This window comes from Dipodomys spectabilis, unplaced genomic scaffold, assembly GCF_019054845.1.
Source record: "Dipodomys spectabilis isolate Male_0828 unplaced genomic scaffold, ASM1905484v1 ptg000141l, whole genome shotgun sequence".
Taxonomy (NCBI): domain Eukaryota; kingdom Metazoa; phylum Chordata; class Mammalia; order Rodentia; family Heteromyidae; genus Dipodomys; species Dipodomys spectabilis.
Genome location: NW_024870818.1, coordinates 6,086,888 through 6,105,480, shown reverse-complemented (window position 1 = coordinate 6,105,480; position 18,593 = coordinate 6,086,888). Strand labels below are relative to the sequence as shown.

At 43.3% G+C, this 18,593-nt stretch overlaps 1 long non-coding RNA gene across 2 annotated transcripts in view; it reads right to left on the bottom strand.

Moving 5' to 3' along the window:
* The window catches only part of LOC122117497, a 296,650-nt gene extending 278,951 nt beyond the window's left edge, over positions 1–17,699 (bottom strand). Inside the window, exons 1-2 of one of the 2 annotated variants that reach the window (XR_006149175.1) lie at positions 17,597–17,699; positions 14,090–14,180 (exon numbers count right to left, since the gene is read on the bottom strand). This is a non-coding gene — a long non-coding RNA (uncharacterized LOC122117497). Of the gene's footprint in view, positions 1–14,089; positions 14,181–14,332; positions 14,492–17,596 lie in introns of those variants that run through there. The other variant, XR_006149174.1, reaches the window with a different exon arrangement.
* Positions 17,700–18,593: the final 894 nt, after the last annotated feature.

Below are 18,593 nucleotides of genomic sequence, written 5' to 3'. Positions count from 1 at the left end.
ATGCACAGGTCATTCACCACAACCAAGAATGAGTGGACCTACAGCACCATAGTGCCAATGCTGGGACATGCTCCCTAGTACATAACTTGATAGAGATGATCTGTAAATATTTCCATAAATAGGTGCATAAGATAGTTCATATGTAGAATGACCAGTTGAATATGAAAAAAGGAGCAATAAGTCAAGAATGGCAGCAAGGTATCAGGTTAGGGTGACCAGATAATTGGGAGAGAACTCAGCAGGGTGGACAGGTTGGAATGGGGAGTAAAATAGAAGCTGGGGAAGAGACCCCCTGCAGATGGAGATAAGAACACCTGCAGGTATCTAGAATGAGTGAGGGGCCATTGCTAGAACCAGCCTAACCTGACATTACACAGCAGAAGGAAGGGACCCGTCATGCCACACGAAGGAAGAAGAAAGATTCTCAACAGGAACTTTGCTCCAAGGGCAGTTATGACATCCATGATGTTGCATTTTCTGTGCCCACTAGACTGGGCTGCCTAATCCTTCAACACAATGTATGTAGGATTTTTGTGGATATAATCGGTCTGAATAGAGGAGATTATTCTCAGTGTATGGAATTAGTGGGAAAGCCAAAAGAACTCAAGTGCAATTCCCCTATGGAAGAAGCAGTTCTGCCACTGACGGTAGCAGCAGCTTCTGCCTGAACATTTCCAGCCTGCCAGGCTGTCCTCCAGCTCAGGTTTGCCAGTCCTTCATTGCTTCTCTAAAGAACCTGGATGATACATAATTTAGAGGCCAAAGAGGAACTTGGAGAATGTGAACTGATGCTCTGTTCTGCACCTTTATTTATTTGTTGCATGTGGGATGAGAGAAAGAGAATAAGAGCCAGAGCAAGAAGCAGGGAGGAGGAGGGGGAGAGGAACAGACAGAAAGAAGTGAAAGAGAGAGGGAGAGAGGAGGGGGGAGGGATAAAATGAGGGGGGGAAGGAGAAGGGGACGGAAGGAGAGGGGAAGGAAGGGCGAAGAGAGAATACATCATTCACTGAAAGACAAATACACTGGATTCTGTCTCAAACCATCAGTTCTCATTACAACTTCCGAGGGCAGGGACACTTTTCTTCTTTATTTTGCAGATGTGGCAGCTAGACCTGAGAGGCACTAAGTGACTGCCCCAGATGTGCCAGTATGCAGCTGCATAAAGAGCTTGGTCTGAATTAAATGTTAAGAATGGAGACCTTGAGGATCCAGTGCTGACTTCACCTGACTGGCTATCGGGCCTCAATAGGCCAGCAGGTGGTGGGAGACCTGAATTGTCTGGGAATAGCCCAGGCTTTGCGTCAGACACTTGGGCCTGGCTCTCATTTACTAGCTGGATGGCCCTGGGGTATATCTCATGCCTTTCCACAGTTTAAGTTCCCATCTCCAAAGCAGAAAAAAATGATATCAACCTTTGAAAGACTGCATGTTTTGAGATAGCATACATAAAGCCCAAAATAAATACTCAGTAAATAAGAGTTACAATGTATTCTCAGCCTTTCCTTGGTACTCAGTTTTTATACCCTTTCCACAATCTTTCAGAGTTGCTGGGTTGGTCCAATGAGACAAAAACTGAAAATGTACTTAAGCATAAGAGGCCACCAGTGTGGAAGTTCATGTGCAAATGCATATATAAAACCAAGTCCAGTCACATACTTTCCTGTGCCTCAGTTGCCTTGTGTGAACTGCAGATACGGTGGTAACTGTCACTCTTCCCAACACTCATGAGAACTCTTGCGTATACAATTTGTAATTATTGTACAGTATTGTACATTTAATTCTAGGCCATAGGGTTATATTGTTATTACTAAACATCCAGATGATATTCCCAGACCTCAAATCCTATCATGGAATACCTCCCCCTCACATTGGCTCATTGGTTTCCTAAAAGACATGCCAGCTCTAACTTTAGAGAATTTTCTTTTATTGTTTCTACCCTTGACTCAATGCGTAACTCCTGCCTTACTCTCACTGTCATTTTCTCTGCCAACTTGACATATGGCTGAACCGATATCCTTCCTCCGTTTCCTTTCTTGTTACTACATGTCCAGTAGTATTGCATAAAAGCACTCAAAGGGAAGGGTCAAGCACGGTTTCAAGTCTGAGGTCTGGGATTACATCAAATCCGTAACGTTTATCTTCCCTCTCCATCAGCCAAATACTTCCCAATTTAGGTCTGTCTCCATCACATCAAGAGAGGACTGAATTGCCTGGGTTACCGGTGTACCCTGCTTGTGCCTTCATTTTTCTTACTTAATTCTGAGGGTCTGGCTCCCAAACCTACTTAGGCCTGGGTAATGGTCACAAGACCGGGTGGCCACTGGCAAATGAGCAGCATTTCTATCTGAGGCAGCTCTGGGGTGACAGGGACCCACTGTCACCGTGAACACACGGCCTCTGCAGGGCTGGAGGGAGGGAGGGAGGCCCACACAAAGGGCTTTTTGTCTCAATTAAATGAAAAGTCATTTTTGAACCTCAGAACACAGTGACTATTCTGGTTATTGTGTGACAGAACTCCCCCATTCTACCGTGTCCAGCCCTAGCTTGGTGGGGACCCCAGGGCTGACATTCTAATGAGGGTCCCACCTGAGGAGGCACTAGCAGATGGGATGGGCCCCAATTCTTTTGATCCTTGCACAGAAATTCTTTATTGCCTCCAAGTCTACAGTGAATAAGAGGATGTATCCCCCAGGTCTAGCACCGTGCCTGAAACCAGGAGGCACTTAACAAATATCTGTGGGGTGAATAAACAAATACATGCTGCACAAATAAAAAGCTCAAGTTAAGAAAGGGTTAGGAGGGAAAATAGAGTTTGGAGTTTGGTTTGGTTTAGTTTAGAAGAAGAAAGCGCTGTAATTTGGGTTCCAAATTAGAAGGCAACTAAACCCAAGAAAAAGTAAGTCATTTGTTTGGCCATGTGGGGGCACAGCAATCAACCAGCAGGTAGGTATTGGAGACAGTGCAATGCGCAACTCCAAAAAAATACTTGTGCATCCCAGAAGTCTGGGTGACAGGAGCCCCCACACCTCTGCTTCTCACTTCTGCCTTGTTTTGCTCTTCTGCTCCAAGTACACAACCTGAACGAGGTTACTGCAGCCTGACAGCTTTCTCCAGGGAGCAATTAGAGCCTCAAAGATCTTACCTACGCTTCACCAGAAATCTTCTCATTAAATAGGCCCTTCAAATGTTCCTGGGGCCGAAAACATTAAGATTTAAAGGAAACAATTGACTGCTTTTTTCCATGCCAAATCAGACCGTTGTTTAACATGGGAAGAGCTACCACTGAGGTTAGTGAAGTAGAAAAAGGGGGTTATATGTTGCTGGAAAACAGAAACTTTTAACAAGGAAATTTAAAGGAAGTCAGGCTGAAGAGCCGGAGCAATAAAGCTTGGCTAGGGTCATGTGGTCCAAAAATCAGATCCCAAATGTGCTCTAGGACTTCTGTTCTGCACCAAATCTCACAAAGGAGTCTGAAGCTGCCAGCAGGATGCTTGCCATGAGATAGCTTCATGGGGGAGGAGGACATGCCTACCTCTAAGGATGGAAGGCCAGGATGGGACTAGTAAATAGTAGCCTACGCATCATGGCACAAAGGATTGTGCGAGAGAGTCAGCAGGGGCTACCTGAGACCATGCTGGAGCAGACACTGACATTGTTTTCTGACTATACCCAACCCAGCTGAGAAAGCTAGTCCCCTGTGGAAAAGTAATGTGGGAACACCAAAGTCATCCCTACCTGTTTTGTGGGTTTCGTGGCTGCGTTATTTTGGAATTCTAATGGTTTAAGATAGGTGTCCTAATGACTTGCTCCTTTAGTCATAATTTGTAGATGGCATCAATTATATCAGAAAATAGAAATGGATTCTATCTCCCTAAGACCTGAAGTTTATTAACCCAGGATGGGAAGAGGCCTTTCAAGAGAACAGAGAATGAGGAACACATCTGTTTGCTGTCCAGCACAGGATCAATGGAAAACATTCCTTGGTTCCTCTCGGCACTTATGGGCTTCTGTTTACAGAGCTTGCTCAGAAAGAATTCTGCACTTTTCTAAGCTGTGGGTTTAGGCAAGCATCAGGATAACTTAGTAATTAAGACCCCATGTAAACCAAACTCAGATGCTGGTTTTTTGTTTTTCTGTTTTTCTGTTTTTTCTGACATTCCCCGTCATTTCCCATGAAGGGCTTGCTCTCTTTGCAGGGTGAAGTGCTGTCAAGAGCCAGCAAACGAAAGCCGGCTTTGGGCACCTCCCAGGTTGCACCCTGAACACACCCTTCTGCCATGCCCGGTTTATGTTGTCACTGTTGATCATTTCTAGACAGGCCACCATCCTTACCATCATTCTTTCCAGGGGCCAATCAAAGCCTTTTGCTCAAAGGCTTTGAAAATTCATAAGGTCTTTGCCTTTGGGGAGCATTGACTATCTTTGCCAGTCCTCTATATTGAGAAAAAGTCCTATGACATCCACCCACCTCCCCAATACAGTTACAACTCACTTCCCCAACATCTTATATATCCAGAATGCAGACCTGTGACTGCATTCTGTCTTATACACATCCACATGGGAAGAGGTGTGCTTGTGTGGGGTTCTGAGGCTTGAACACAGGGCTTTGAGCTCTTACTCCACTTTTTTCATTCACAGCTGGAGCTTTATTGCTTGACCCATGCCTACAGTTCTGGCCCTTTGCTGGCTTACTGTAGATAAGAGTCTTTCAGATTTGTCTTCCCTGGCTGGTTCCAAACCTCCCAGCACATTTTGTGGGTGATAGACCCACATAAGATTTTTGTTTCAGAAATGGAGCAGTAGGCAACATGAGGAACCAGGCTTCTCGGGAAATCCCTTTCACTGAAACAGGAAGCAGCAGGGAATCAGGCCTCAGCAGGCTACTGTGAAGAGGGCAGAATTGACAACTTCCTGCCCTCTAGTTCCTGGAAGCTACAATGATGGTTTTTTACAATTCTAAAGTGTGATTGGGGAAATTTTCTTGGAAGTTTGACTTTGAACTTGCTTTCACTCCCCCCAGCCATTCCCAGTAAGTCTGATGACTAAATACCATGTAATAAATTCACTTTCTTCTTCAAATAAGAGTCATCTTCATCACATAAAAACAAGAATGCCAAAAATGGGTGTTTTGAGGGCTAAGCTGAGGAACAGGCACCTACAGGAACTTTGACCTTTGGTACTTGCTGATTTTCTATGAGACTCTCTCCTCTGCTGGTCTTTAGTGACAGGGTGGGAGGTGGGGGTTGTTTCTTCTTGGGCTATCAAGAGTTCATTCTTTCAACACGATAACCCTGTAAGTGATGGGCAGCCCTTCCTTAAAGTTGGTTAGATATGCAGGTGACGGTCCTTTGACACCTAGCTAAAGCTACATTACAGAAAAGCTTCAAAAGGTGACCTGGGCCAGGCTGAGCTTCCACTCCCTCCACCCTCCACTGCCCTCCTTCTCCCAGCCTAGCTCAGTCTCTACTTCAAGCTTTTCCAAACACCCACATCTCAGTCCTTTCTCTCCCCACTAATCCCAGTCAAATTTGTCACCAACCTCTGTAGACATAATAACTAAAGTAGCTTAGTGTCATTTGCCACAAGAATCTGTGTAACACAGACCTTTGGACTGAAAAGACAATGCCTCCTGGTGGAATTTCAGGCAACATCCAGTCAACAAAAGAAAACTTGTGTTTGATTTGCTTTGATTTTTATTTATTTAGTTTTTGTTTCATTTTGATTTCCCCAGAGGACTGAAAGGCCTCCCTCCAATAAGGGAGGGAAAAAGGAAAGGGAAAGAGGGAGAGGAGGAGTCTGGGCAATATAGTCCAGGAAGAGAAAAAAAGTGTGGTGATTAATAACCAACCTCCATAAGATCCAAGTGTCACTTTCTCTTAGTAACTCGGGTGGAACTGTACTGCAGTACTTCAATTACTGAGTGAAAAGGCACCAGGCAAGGTGATCAGCCACCTAGGCCACAATGTCAGGAAGCCTTGGATTCAAATCCTATGCTACCATTAACTTAGGATTTGAACCCAACCCATTGACTCAACCTTTCTTTCTCAGTTTTCTCAACTATAACTCAGAGGTTAGAATGAAGAAAAACAGAAATAATGCTGTTGGATCTGCAGCAGTTGTAGAGTGTAGATATTATTAGGAGGAAGATGCTCACAAAGGGGAATCTCTGATTTCTTTCCCCAGTATTCTTATATCCCAGCCAGGCAGTGATCTGGACAGCCACTCTAGGTCTCAATCCCCAAATGAGACAAGCCTTGCCTCTACTGGATAGTGACCCGTGAGTCATCTCTGTTGCATTCTATTGATGGTTTCTGACAAATCCCACTGTATCAGTTTGCATAAGTTTGAAATGCCCTTTCCATTAACAGAGGAGATCTGCTATTAACTAATTACACTTCAGCTTTTCCTTGTGCACCACAGTGTCAAGAAGACCCTGAGTGTGTGCTTGTCTCTGTGTGGAGAAAAGTCTTATATAGAATAAGGATGAGTGGAGGATGGGTAAATGGGCGGAGTTGGACAATCTGCTGTCCATCCCTTTCCATAAATCCAGTTATTAGACAGAGCCTTTTGGAGGGGATGTTCCAAATTTCATGCAGGAATATTTGCAAAAGAGTAGAAAATTTCTGACACCCGATTTTTACTATTCAGGAAAAAAATGAATTCTCAAGGTAAGAAGCAACCATGTGGTTTGTAAGATGGGGTACTCAGAGGAAGAGCATTAGTATCAAAAACAGGATTATCCACTGCTAGGTTTGGCCCCATGGCTGACTCCTGCAGGATCATCTCCATTGGAAGCAGACATTTGCCCATTTCTGACTGGATGATGCTTTTAAATGTTTGGGTTTGGAGTGAGTCCAATATGAGTCCAAATCCCTAACCAAATCGCAGCATTACTTACCATAGCTAAGATATGGAACCAACCCAGATGCCCCTCAGTAGATGAATGAATCAAGAAAATGTGAAATATGTACACACACACACACACACACACACACACACACACACACACACACACACACATATAGAAATTCTATGCCTCCATCAGAAAGAATGACACTGCCTCATTTGTTAGGAAATGGAAAGACTTGGAAAAAATTATATTAAGTGAAGTAAGCCAGGCCCAAAGAAACATAGGTCCCATGGTCCCTTATTTGCAATAACTAGTATATGTCTAGGACAAGCAGAAAAGGTCAAAAGCTACATACATATGATCATATAAGAATGCTAAGTAAAATGAACCCCAGGATAGGGACACAAGAGGTTTTATCTTTCTTGCTGTTGTTTTTAATGTATTTATAATGTACTATGTGATTTTTTTTTGTTTCTTTTGTATGTTCTTCTCCCATGGTATAACCTCTGTTTTCACTGTATTTGATTCCAGTGCCCTGCATCTTGTATATACATTTTTCTAATTTGGGGAGGGGAAAGGAAATAACAAAATGCTGAAATAAGGATACAAGTTGACCCATTGTAACAATGAGATGTACAAGACACAATGTTGAAGGGCTGGGAAGGTGGCTCAGTGGTAGAGTGCTTGCCTCGCATGCATGAGGCCCTGGGTTTGATTGCTCAGCACCACATAAGCAGAAAAAGCCAGAAGTAGCACTGTGGCTCAAGTGGTAGAGCTCTAGCCTTGAGCTGAAGAGCTGAGAGACAGTGCCCAGGACCAGAGTTCAGGCCCCACGCCCACACTCACCACCACCAAAAAGACACTATGTTAAAATGAACTTTACAGGAAGGTGGCTCAGTGGTAGAGCACTTGCCTTGCATGCATGAGGCCCTGGGTTCGATTCCTCAGCACCACATAACCAAAAAGAAAAAAAGCCGGAAGTGGCACTGTGGCTCAAGTGGTAGAGCACTAGCCTTGAGCTGAAGAGCTGAGGGACAATGCCCAGGCCCAGAGTTCAGGCCCCACGACCGGATCCAAAAAACAAAAACAAAAAAAAGAGTTACTAAAATGAACTTTACAACTTGGGGGGGGAAGCGGGGGAGAAGAGAAAGGGAAGGGATGGTAGGGGAAAAACAAAGGGGGAGGTAACAATGCTAGATAGAAAATGTATTCATTACCTTACTCATGTAATTGTAACCCCTCTGTACATTATCTTTATACTAAAAAATGTATACTGAAAATCAAAATAAAACAACAAGAAATATACTCATTACCTTATTCATGTAACTGTAACAACCCCTCTACATCATCTTTACAATAAAATAAAATCCCTAACCAAGTATCAGCTGTCGTGTATGTGGTGTGTAGTACTGAAGAAAGTTAGATGAATAGGCCAATAGAACCAAAGAATCTATAAGCCAACCCATACACACATGGTCAGTTTATTTCAAAATTTATTAAAAAGGAAAGCCTTTCTAACAAATGGTGCTGGACCAGTTGGATATCTGTACAAAGGAACCTCAAATCTGGGGCTGGGAAGGTGGCTCAGTGGTAGAGTGCTTGCCTTGTATGCATGAGGCCCTGGATTTGATTCCCCAGCACCACATAAGCAGAAAAGGCTGGAAGTGTTATAGTGGCTCAAGTGGTAGAGTGCTAGCCTTGAGCTGAAGATCTGAGGGACAGCGCCCAGGCCCAGAGTTCAAGCCCCATAACTGACAAAAAAAAAAAAAAAAAACCTCAAATCTTAATTCAATTCCTATAAAACAACAATTCACCATAAGTGGCTTTCAGACTATACATAAACGTCAGAGTCAGCTTCTGGTGAACGAAAATCTTACCAGAAGTTGCAAAAATCAAATTATATTTTCCAAGTGATTACGTCAATATTTCCAGTTCCATATACTCTTCTAAAATTTTGCCCTTCTCCCTCCAAAAAGTAGAATCCACCTCTCTGAGCCAGGGTGAGTTTGTAATGCCTTGAGAGTAAAGGACATACGATGCTGTGAGTTTTACAGCTACTTGGTAAAAGGGTCACAGATGCAATCTGATTCTTTCTTCCTTAAGATATTCACCCTCTGAGCCCAAACATGGGGTCATATGGTAAGAATTCCTGCCAACAGCCCCACCTAAGGTCTAAGTCACAGAATCAACTGCCAGACATGTGAATGGCAGGCCCTCAAATGATTTCATCCCCATGTGTAAGCCATCTCCCATGGAACCAAAGAGAGCTGAGACAAATCTCTACTAAGTTCTATGAAAATGAAAGACTTGGGGGCTGGAAGGTGGTTCAGTGGTAGAGTGCTTGTCTCACATGACGAGGCCCTGGGTTTGATTGCTCAGCACCACATAAGCAGAAAAAGCCGGAAGTAGCGCTGTGGCTCAAGCGGTAGAGTGCTAGCCTTGAGCTGAAGAGTTCAGGGACAGCACCCAGGCCCCACGACCGACAAAAAAAATTTTTTTTAATTAAAAAAACAAAATTAAGGACTTGTGTTCATAATAAATATGGCCATTATTTTAGGCCAAAAAGGGAGTTTGTTATGCAGCCATGGTAACCAGAGCATTATCAAGATAAAATATAAGTCTATACACCAAAAGATACCATTAAGAAATGCCACTGACAATCCACAGATGGAGAAAAAGATTTACCAACATATCTAGCTTACAATGGACATGTATCTAGCATAAATAATGCTTACAGATTGAATGCTTCTAATTCATGAGTATGGTAGATCTTTCCATTTATTTACCTCTTCATTTCTTTCTGCAAGTGGATTATGCCCTTTACATTTTTCAAAAGATTTCTAAGTATTTAATGTTTTTCAAAATATTATAAATAAAATTTAAAACTAAGAACTCTGTTTTAAAAGTAGGGAAAAGACATTAAAAGATACCTCACAAAAAGATACCTCACAAAAAGATACCTCACAAAAAAAGATACACAATGGCTAATTAAATATGAAAAGGGTTCAACATCACCATGAAAATGCAAACTAATTTCATACCCTAGCCTGATTGAAATGGAAAACACTGACAATGTCAATTGCTGAAAGCATGGTAGAGCAAATAGAACCTTCACCTATTGCTTGTGGCAAGTACAAAATGCCATTGCCACTTTAGAGAACTCTTTGGCTATTTCTTATGAAATTAAACAGACAGGATCCAGCAATTTACTACTAGGCATTTATACACAAAAAAAATGAAAATATGATTACACAAAAAGGCTGGTATGAGAATTTTTATGTGTGTGCCATGCCTGGGGCTTGAACTCAGGGCCTGGGTGCTGTCCCTAAGCTTTTGTGCTCAAGGCTAACACTCTATCACTTGAGCCACAGCTCTACTTCGGGCTTTTTGCTAGACAGTTGGGGATAAGAGTCTCACAGAATTTCCTGCCTGGGCTGGCTTCAAAGTGTGAATGTAAAATTTCAGCTTTTTGAGTAGCGAAGATTACAGGTGTGAGCCATCATCACCTTGGCATGGTATAAGAATATTAATAGCAGTTATATACATAATAAAACTCAGAAACTACCCAAATACAAGAGCATAGAAAAACAAATTGTGGCACTGCCATATAGTAGAACACAATTTAACAATATAGATAATGAACTATTATGTGCAATTAATTCATGTTAATGATATGTATATGGCAAATACCTGTAATCCTAACTACTCAGAAGGCTGAGATTCAGAGGATGGTAGTTTGAGGTCAGCTTGTCAGAGAAGTTTGCTATACTCCATCTCCAAAATAACTAGTAAATGACAAGACTGGAGTGTGGCTCAAGTGTCAGAGTGCCAACTGAGCAAATAAGCAAGCTGAGTAAGCAAGAGGGCTTAAGTTCAAACCACAGTATCATCATAATCAAAATAATAATAATAGTGCATATTTTATTTAATTTTTATTGTGAAAATATTGTACAGAGGGGTTACAATTACATGGGCAAGGTAATGAGTACATTTCTTTTTTTTGGGGGGGGGGGGGGTCCGGTCGTGGGGCCTGAACTCTGGGCCTGGGCGCTGTCCCTCAGCTCTTCAGCTCAAGGTGAGCACTCTACCACTTGAGCCACAGCGCCACTTCCGCCTTTTTTTTTCTGCTTATGTGGTGCTAAGGAATTGAACCCAGGGCCTCATGCATGCAAGGCAAGTGCTCTACCACTGAGCCACCTTCCCAGCCCTATGAGTACATTTCTTATCAAGCATTTTTGCCTCCTCCTTTGTTTCTCTTCCCCATCTCCCTGTACCCCCTTCCCCCTTCCCCCCCACCAAAGTTGTAAAGTTCATTTTTCAACGTAATGTCTTGTACATCTCATTGTTGCAATGGGTCCACCTGTATCCCTTAAACAATTTGTTTTTCCAGATAGTATATGTTTTAAAAGAGACAACTACTGATACTGGTAGCAACCTGGGAAAATCTTGAAGACAGTCTTTTAAGTGAAAGAAAACAGACACCAAGAATATATGTAGTCTGCTTACATTTAGATAAGGTTAGAAAGCTAATTTACAATGATAAAAATTAGGAAGCAGTTGCCTCTAAGTGACAAGGGGATTAGATCTTAAGAGATTCAAAAGAAATTCTTGGTATATACTCTGTAAACTTTTGATCACATAAGCAATATGAAATTGCCAAAACCAACAAACCATCAGACACCTTACTAGATATAAATGATACTCAAAAGTTGTTTGTCTAAGCACTGTAGCATATCAAGGCTCAAGCAGCCTTAACAAAAAAAGATTAAGCACCAACCTTTCCTATGGACCCTAGCCCCCAGCGACGCTCTGTGTCACAGCAGCGGACCACAGAATAGAATACCACCAGGAAGAGCAGCCCAACACAAGGCAGTCATGGGCATTTTGTAACCAGTAGGTTACAAAATGTGTCTACACACAAGCAACCTCTCAGACTGACCAGAAATACTAGTGTAAGCAGAAAACTTTACAGGGGAGCAAGGCATGAGTTATGCAGATGGGATATACATGTGACTTTCTCACTATTCATTTATAGGCTGATGGGTCAATTTGAGACAGAAACTTTAAGAGCTCAAAAACTGAACAATGACACTGTGTCCTTACTAGATGTAGTTCCCAAGCCACCACTCCACCTATACCTTCTACTACCTTATAAGTGACAAGTTCTAAAACTCAGCCCCACTATACTTTACCAACACACATATACCATTGTTTCCCAAAAGTTCTGATTTCCATTAGGCTTCTTGATAACTGTTACAATACTTGTAAGTTCATTTACAAATATAATTGAACTCATTATATATCTGCTCAACAGGTAGACAAAATTAACAGGTGCTAAAAATCGAAATTCTAGCCAAGTGCTAGTGGTTCACACCTACAATCCTAGCTACTCAGACTGAGATCTGGGATAGAGGTATGAAGCCTACTGAGGCATGAAAGTTCATGAGACTCTTATTTCCAACTGAACCTGCCAAAAAAGCCAGTAGTGAAGCTGTGGCTCAAACGGTGAAGTACTAGCCTTGAGCAAAAATGCTAGCAGACAGGGCCCAGACACTGAGTTCAAAGCCCTAGCTAGAACTGGCATTTTTTTAAATTGAATTTCTACTGGGGTTGTCATAAATATTTTAATAAATAATTTTAAATAGATTTCTTCTACTTGGACATATTTTTGGTGCCAGAAAGACTTGGATTCAAATTATCACTCTCAAACTCAAAGTTATGTGACCTCAAGGAAAATAACAAACTCTCTAACCTTCAGTTTCTCATCAGAAGAAATTTCTATGACAGTCTACCTCATAGGCTAGTCAAGGATTAAAGAGCATATCAATGAAGACTTTTAACACAGTTTATGCTACACAGTCTGTGCTCAGCAAATGTTAGAATTAATCAGCAGTAAGACAGGCTAAACAGAAAATCTCGGACTTAAAGTCAAAAAACTTAAGTTCTGATCTTGTGTTGCCACCTCTCACATGATTTAAGCAGGTTAACTCTCTGAGGCTGTTTCCTTTCATATAAAACAAGAAGGTTGAATTTAGCAATTCAGTGGCTCCCCTCTCTCTCCCTACCCAGTGAGAATCTCTCCCATACCCTGTCCAGATCTCTAGCCTGGCAGGAAATGCCCAAGAATGGGTATGTTTATCCCTCTACCACTACAATGCAAACAGACCCAAATGCCAAAGAGACTGACCACAGCTGCCACTCCTTGCTGAATAGAGAAAAACCTAGGAAAATAATGACAAACAGAAATTTTAAGAGTATTGAGCTAAGGATAGCCTCTTCCCCTTAAATTGCTAAAATGAGTCAAAACTGTACAAATCCAAGCAAAATGGCCTTTATGGCTGGAAGGGGAAGGAGGCTTTCCCACGACTCTTTCTATCCTATTATTCCATCTAAGTCAGTGCCTTAAGAGACTTTCTTCAGTATCAAGAAGAAGGCTACTAACCCGTCACCTTGGTTCCAGCAACCCTTCTACCAACCTATCCTTAATAACACTGGCAGCGCTAGAGCTATCTTTTCTACATAGTCTGTACGCACTGCCTCATGTTCAAGCTCCTCTTCTGGTTCCATCTACCCTTTCACTCACAGTAGCCCCCAAAATTTTCCTGTCCCTGAAACCCCAGATCAGTTCCAATGGCTTCCACTAGGCCTCATTCATGGGTGTTCAAATGAAGAAAGGATGCTCACTCTCTAGACACCTTCAAGATGAATAACTCAAGCAGCTGCCCATAAATCTTTTTTATTCTCCGTTTTCTATTGGAGAAAGTGAAAGAAGTTGGGGGGGGGAGAAGGGAGGGAGAAGGGAGGGAGAGAAGAAGGAAAGGAAAAAGAAAGGGAGGGAAGGAGGGCCCTAGACTGATATTCCATATAATTTACAAATACTCACACCCAGACGTTTATTTTACTAGAACACCATACCTGATCTCCCTGAACACGCCCATGCCTAGGTCTTCACTCATGTTCTCTCTACCTGCTCTTTCTGGACCTGTGATGATCAGAAATGTATGATGTGACCCATCCTTGGAGATTACTTCAGATGTTATCTAAACTACCATGCTTAAGTTTATCCTCCTTCCAGAGCCTTTAGCACCTTACTTTCCCACAGGACTCTTAGACTCTCCCTGGCATTTATGTCTGTCATCAGTGCACTTATGTTCATAAGACTGTGGAGGACCGAGACTTGTCGAGGCCCTGTAGATCAGCACTGTAGAACATAGAAATTACTAAGTTAGGGACACTTACTTGTATAAGACATGCCAGCATTGAATGGGAAACAGACACAATGATATCTTGAGTCTTTCCAGTTCTAACTCTCCAGGAGCCTGAAAAAAAACTGAGAAAGCTCCTTGAATGCCAGATCTCCAGGATGCCTTTGACCACTCACTTCACCATTGTATGGTCTCATAATTCATATTTTGCAATGATAATACATCCATAGCTCAAAATGATTTTCTTTCTAAAGGAAACAAAGAACAAAAATCTCACCTCTTATTTATCACGTGAGTATTCAGTTAACACTTCCATTAGCTTTTTGTATCCTTCCAAATTTTTATGCAAATATAAATATGTTCTTAGATTCTGTTACCCCCGAAGCAGCTTGCATTTGGTTGTTTTAGCCATTGATTTGTGAGGTAAATTGGCCTGGCCAGCTGCAGTGTGATTGCTAGGTGAGGGGCATGCATCCAAGTTCCTTTTAGGTCCTAATCTGGCTGGTGTGGGGCTATACACATTTTTTTTTAAAAAGCTTAAATATGTGCTTTTTTTGGTTGGCTACTTTTCTACAACTATTTCTGTCCTTGCCTGGAGCAGAAAACATGTGCTCCACCTAGATCTCCAGACTCTCACTTCCTCACACATACCTTAGAGATTAACCTGAGCTTTAAGGGCACCACACTTTTCTACATAGACTACCAGGCTCTAGCCACCTTGGCCACTCAGTCTGGTGGGAGAGAAGTCAGGGTCAACGGCAGCCAGATCTCTAACAAGCCATGCAACCCTGAACACGATATCTCTCTGTGGTCTGATTCATCTTCTCTGCGAAGTAAAGACAGGGAACAGGTGATTGTCAAAGGTCTGCCAGCAGCAGCATATGCAGGCTTTTCTGGCCTTGACTACTGTGTGTATGAGGTGTGTTTGTACCTCATTTTCCATGAATGATACCTAAGCAATTGCCTTGTTCTGTGTCTCCTGGCCTATTGACCCTGGCAGTGGAGACACAACCCTTTTTACAGGACAAGAGGTCCAGCAGATGTCTACCCAAAGCAAGGCTCCACTTTTGCTGTTACGCCAAGAGAGGCCTGAATAAGGCCTTCACGTTTCTCCAGCTCTGGACCCCCAGGGGCCTGAGGATACACCTGGGGAAACCAAGCTACCCATCCATGCAGCCTCCAGGGCCAGCCTCTCACCCCATCCTCCAAACAGGTGGCCCCAGAATGGGGAACTGTGTGGTCCCTACCAGCCTCTTCTGGGGAATTCCTCCCGATTCTGCTCTACCCCATTGCCTCTCAACCTGCTTCCACCTGCCTTGAAGGGCAGGAGGCTCTGAGCTGAAGGAACTCCTCAATCATCTGCTCCATTCTCAGGGTGTCCAATTCAGAAACTGGGGCCAGAGAGAGGAAGTTGCTCACCGGGGATCCACAGCTGCTGGAGGAGAATTGTCTTCAAAGGGTAAGCCACTCAACCAGTCTCAGGAAAGCCATACCTAACCACTTGCCTTCTGAAGGCCTCATCTGTAGATCCACAGAGAGGCAGGCACCCAATTGAGAAGCTTATTTGGGGATTCGGGGTGGGGAAGCCAGGGGACAAAGCCAAGCAGATATGTTGCATAGTCTGTTGTGGCAGGAAGGCTGGTTGGGTGATTTGGTGCTCTATCCCTGTGGCAAAGGCTGGCTGGCTGCCTGTTTCTGGATACATAATGACGTCTCTATGCTTCTCTCAACTCTTACATGTGAGACAGACAAGTAAGAGAGTTGACCAGGATTCAAGCTGGAATGGAGATTGGACTTGGATTCAGACCAAAACGTGCTAAACATGTTGCTGCCTGTAAGGGTAAAGGATATCAGGGCTTGTGGAATTTTATCCTCTGTGAATGGCTCTACTCCTTCTATTGCCTAAACTTTCCCCTACTTTTGAAAAACAGCTTAGAGCTGCCTTCCCTGACCACAAATGACCCTACTCCATTTTCTAAGTAGCTTGTAGAATTTCCTTCAGAAGGCACCAGGGAGCAAGGCATTGTGGGATGTCCTGGGTTGCTTTTAAGAACATGCATGTGCACATGGGCATATGACCAATGGCTGGAAGTCTTTTCCATCTTCAAGTGTCCTCAGAGACCCTGACCCAGCAGCATGCACAAAACATGTACAACTTACAGTGAAACTAATCACACCATTCTTGAAATGCTTGATTCTCCTTTCAGCTGACCAGGGAACCACAGCAGCACCCCAACCAGTTCCAGAGAGAAAGAGCGCAAGGTGGCAGAGCTGTCCATTAGGATCGAGGGTTGGGAATCAGCCTTGAGATCTATTTTGGTGGCCTCTAACTGATGGACCAGCATGACACAGAGTAGCACAACACGCCTGTACTTCCTATTTTCCATCCATCTTGTCCACATACACATACACACACACACACACACACACACACACACACACACACACACACACACACACACACACATGCCTATTCCTTCATTTTCTACCTTTGAAGGCTGTTAACACTCAGTTCTTCCTCTACAGAGTAGCATATGGGTCATTTATTTCAGGGACCTTATGGACTTGAGTGAAAATCCTGCACCATCTACACACTCACCTGCCACTGAACCCCTCCCTCAAAGACTCCCTCCAGCTCTGGGGATAGTTAGATAGGAGCAGTTCCCCATCCTGAAGAAACAGCAGCAGTCAAAATGAATGCCACATATCGCCAAGCTCACCATGGCCCTAGCCGATACTTACAAAGATCTTACAATTTCTGGACAGTTCTGGTCAATAATAATCTTGGGAAAAACTTAATGCTCAATTTCTTTTTTTTCCTGTGATTTGTGGCTTTAGGTCTCAAGACCCTTGAGTCAAAACCAGGTAGTAGGTCCAGGACTGGTGGCTTTCTCCAGCTGGCCCCCTCCTCAGCTAGGCCTCAGCCTGAGGCTGAGGAAACCCCTCTGGCCATAGCTAAGGGTCTCACAGTGACATTAACTCAGCCACATTCCACACATGCACTATTCCTTCATAGTGGTTAAGCCTGTAAATCCATTATTTATGATGCGGAATTGTACAGCATGTGCTATGTGATGCGGATGTATTAACGTCACCATGAGAAACTTAACTTTTCAATATCTTTGTTTGGGGAGGCACAAATTTTACAACTGTGACAATGCTGTATTGCCAGATATTTTGTATGTAGTTATTTTTCAGACATGGTTCAAAATGATTGGTGCTTTCTAAATATAGAATTTCCCCCACCTGATTACACTGAACCAAATTTAAAATGGCTTCATCATTTGCATCCAAGTTTGGGGTTTCTTACCCATAACCTTTGTTTCCCCACTGCAACACTGAAATCAACTCTAACTGTCCTTGTGAAACAAAAACACAGGCGGCATCTCCATTGCAGAACAGAAAGTCCTAGGCAAGCACCTGCAACCCTTTCTTTGTTGGTTATGAATAAGTAGATGAGTGAGGAGAAAGAGAAGATATTTCAATGTCCCCGCTCCAGATTGGAGATCCAGAGCTCTGTGTAAAAAGAGAACTCACTCACCTTCTCTGGGCTGAGTCTCTGCTCTTGGACACAAATATCCTCCAACATTGGCAGGCATTGGTGTTGACAACAGAGAAAAACAAGTCAAAAGGACTAAGGCAAAAATACCCGATTAACACAGCCCTGTGTTCTTCCTGTGTTGTGCTGGTCTAGAAACATAGTTCTCCACCCTCTGGTACCATAGTCTGAGGAGTTAAGAATTTCAAATTTGCAGCTCATATTGAAGGCTTCCACATCAATTCAGAAGAGGAGACATGTTAACAACTGATTAGAATTACTTAATAATTTTGATATATGTCCTATGGGCTTCCTTTCTATTCTTTTTTTTTTTTTTTCTGGTCAGTTGTGGGGCTTGAACACTAGGCCTGGGCGCTGTCCCTCAGCTCTTCAGCTCAAGGCTAGCCCTCTACCACTTTAGCCACAGCACCACTTCCAGTTTTCTGGTGTTTTATTGGAGATAAGAATTTCACGGACTTGGGGCTGGGAAGGTGGCTCAGTGGTAGAGCGCTTGCCTTGCCTGCATGAGGTCCTAGGTTCGATTCCTCAGCACCACATAAGCAGAAAAAAAAAAAGCCAGAAGTGGTGCTGTGGCTCAAGTGGTAGAGCGCTAGCCTTGAGCTGAAGAGCTGAGGGACAGCGCCCAGGCCCAGAGTTCAGGCCCACGACTGGAACCCCCCCCCAAAAAAAAAGAATTTCACGGACTTTCCTGTCCAGACTGGCTTTGAACCATGATCCTCAGATCTCAGCCTCTTGAGTAGCTAGGATTACAGGTGTGAGCCACTGGTGCCCGGCTTCTACTCTTTCATTCCTCTTCTTTTGGCAACAGCCTGGATGATCATTTTGCCAAGCACATACTAGACCACAACCCCACTGATTCACTGTCTCCTTAGTTCCTTCTCAGGATGGCACTCTCAGCCAACCCTTCTAAATTCTTCCATCCTTCAGAGTCTCATCCAGCTTCCCCTCCTCCTTGAGCCCTCCTCTCTTCTCCCTCTGA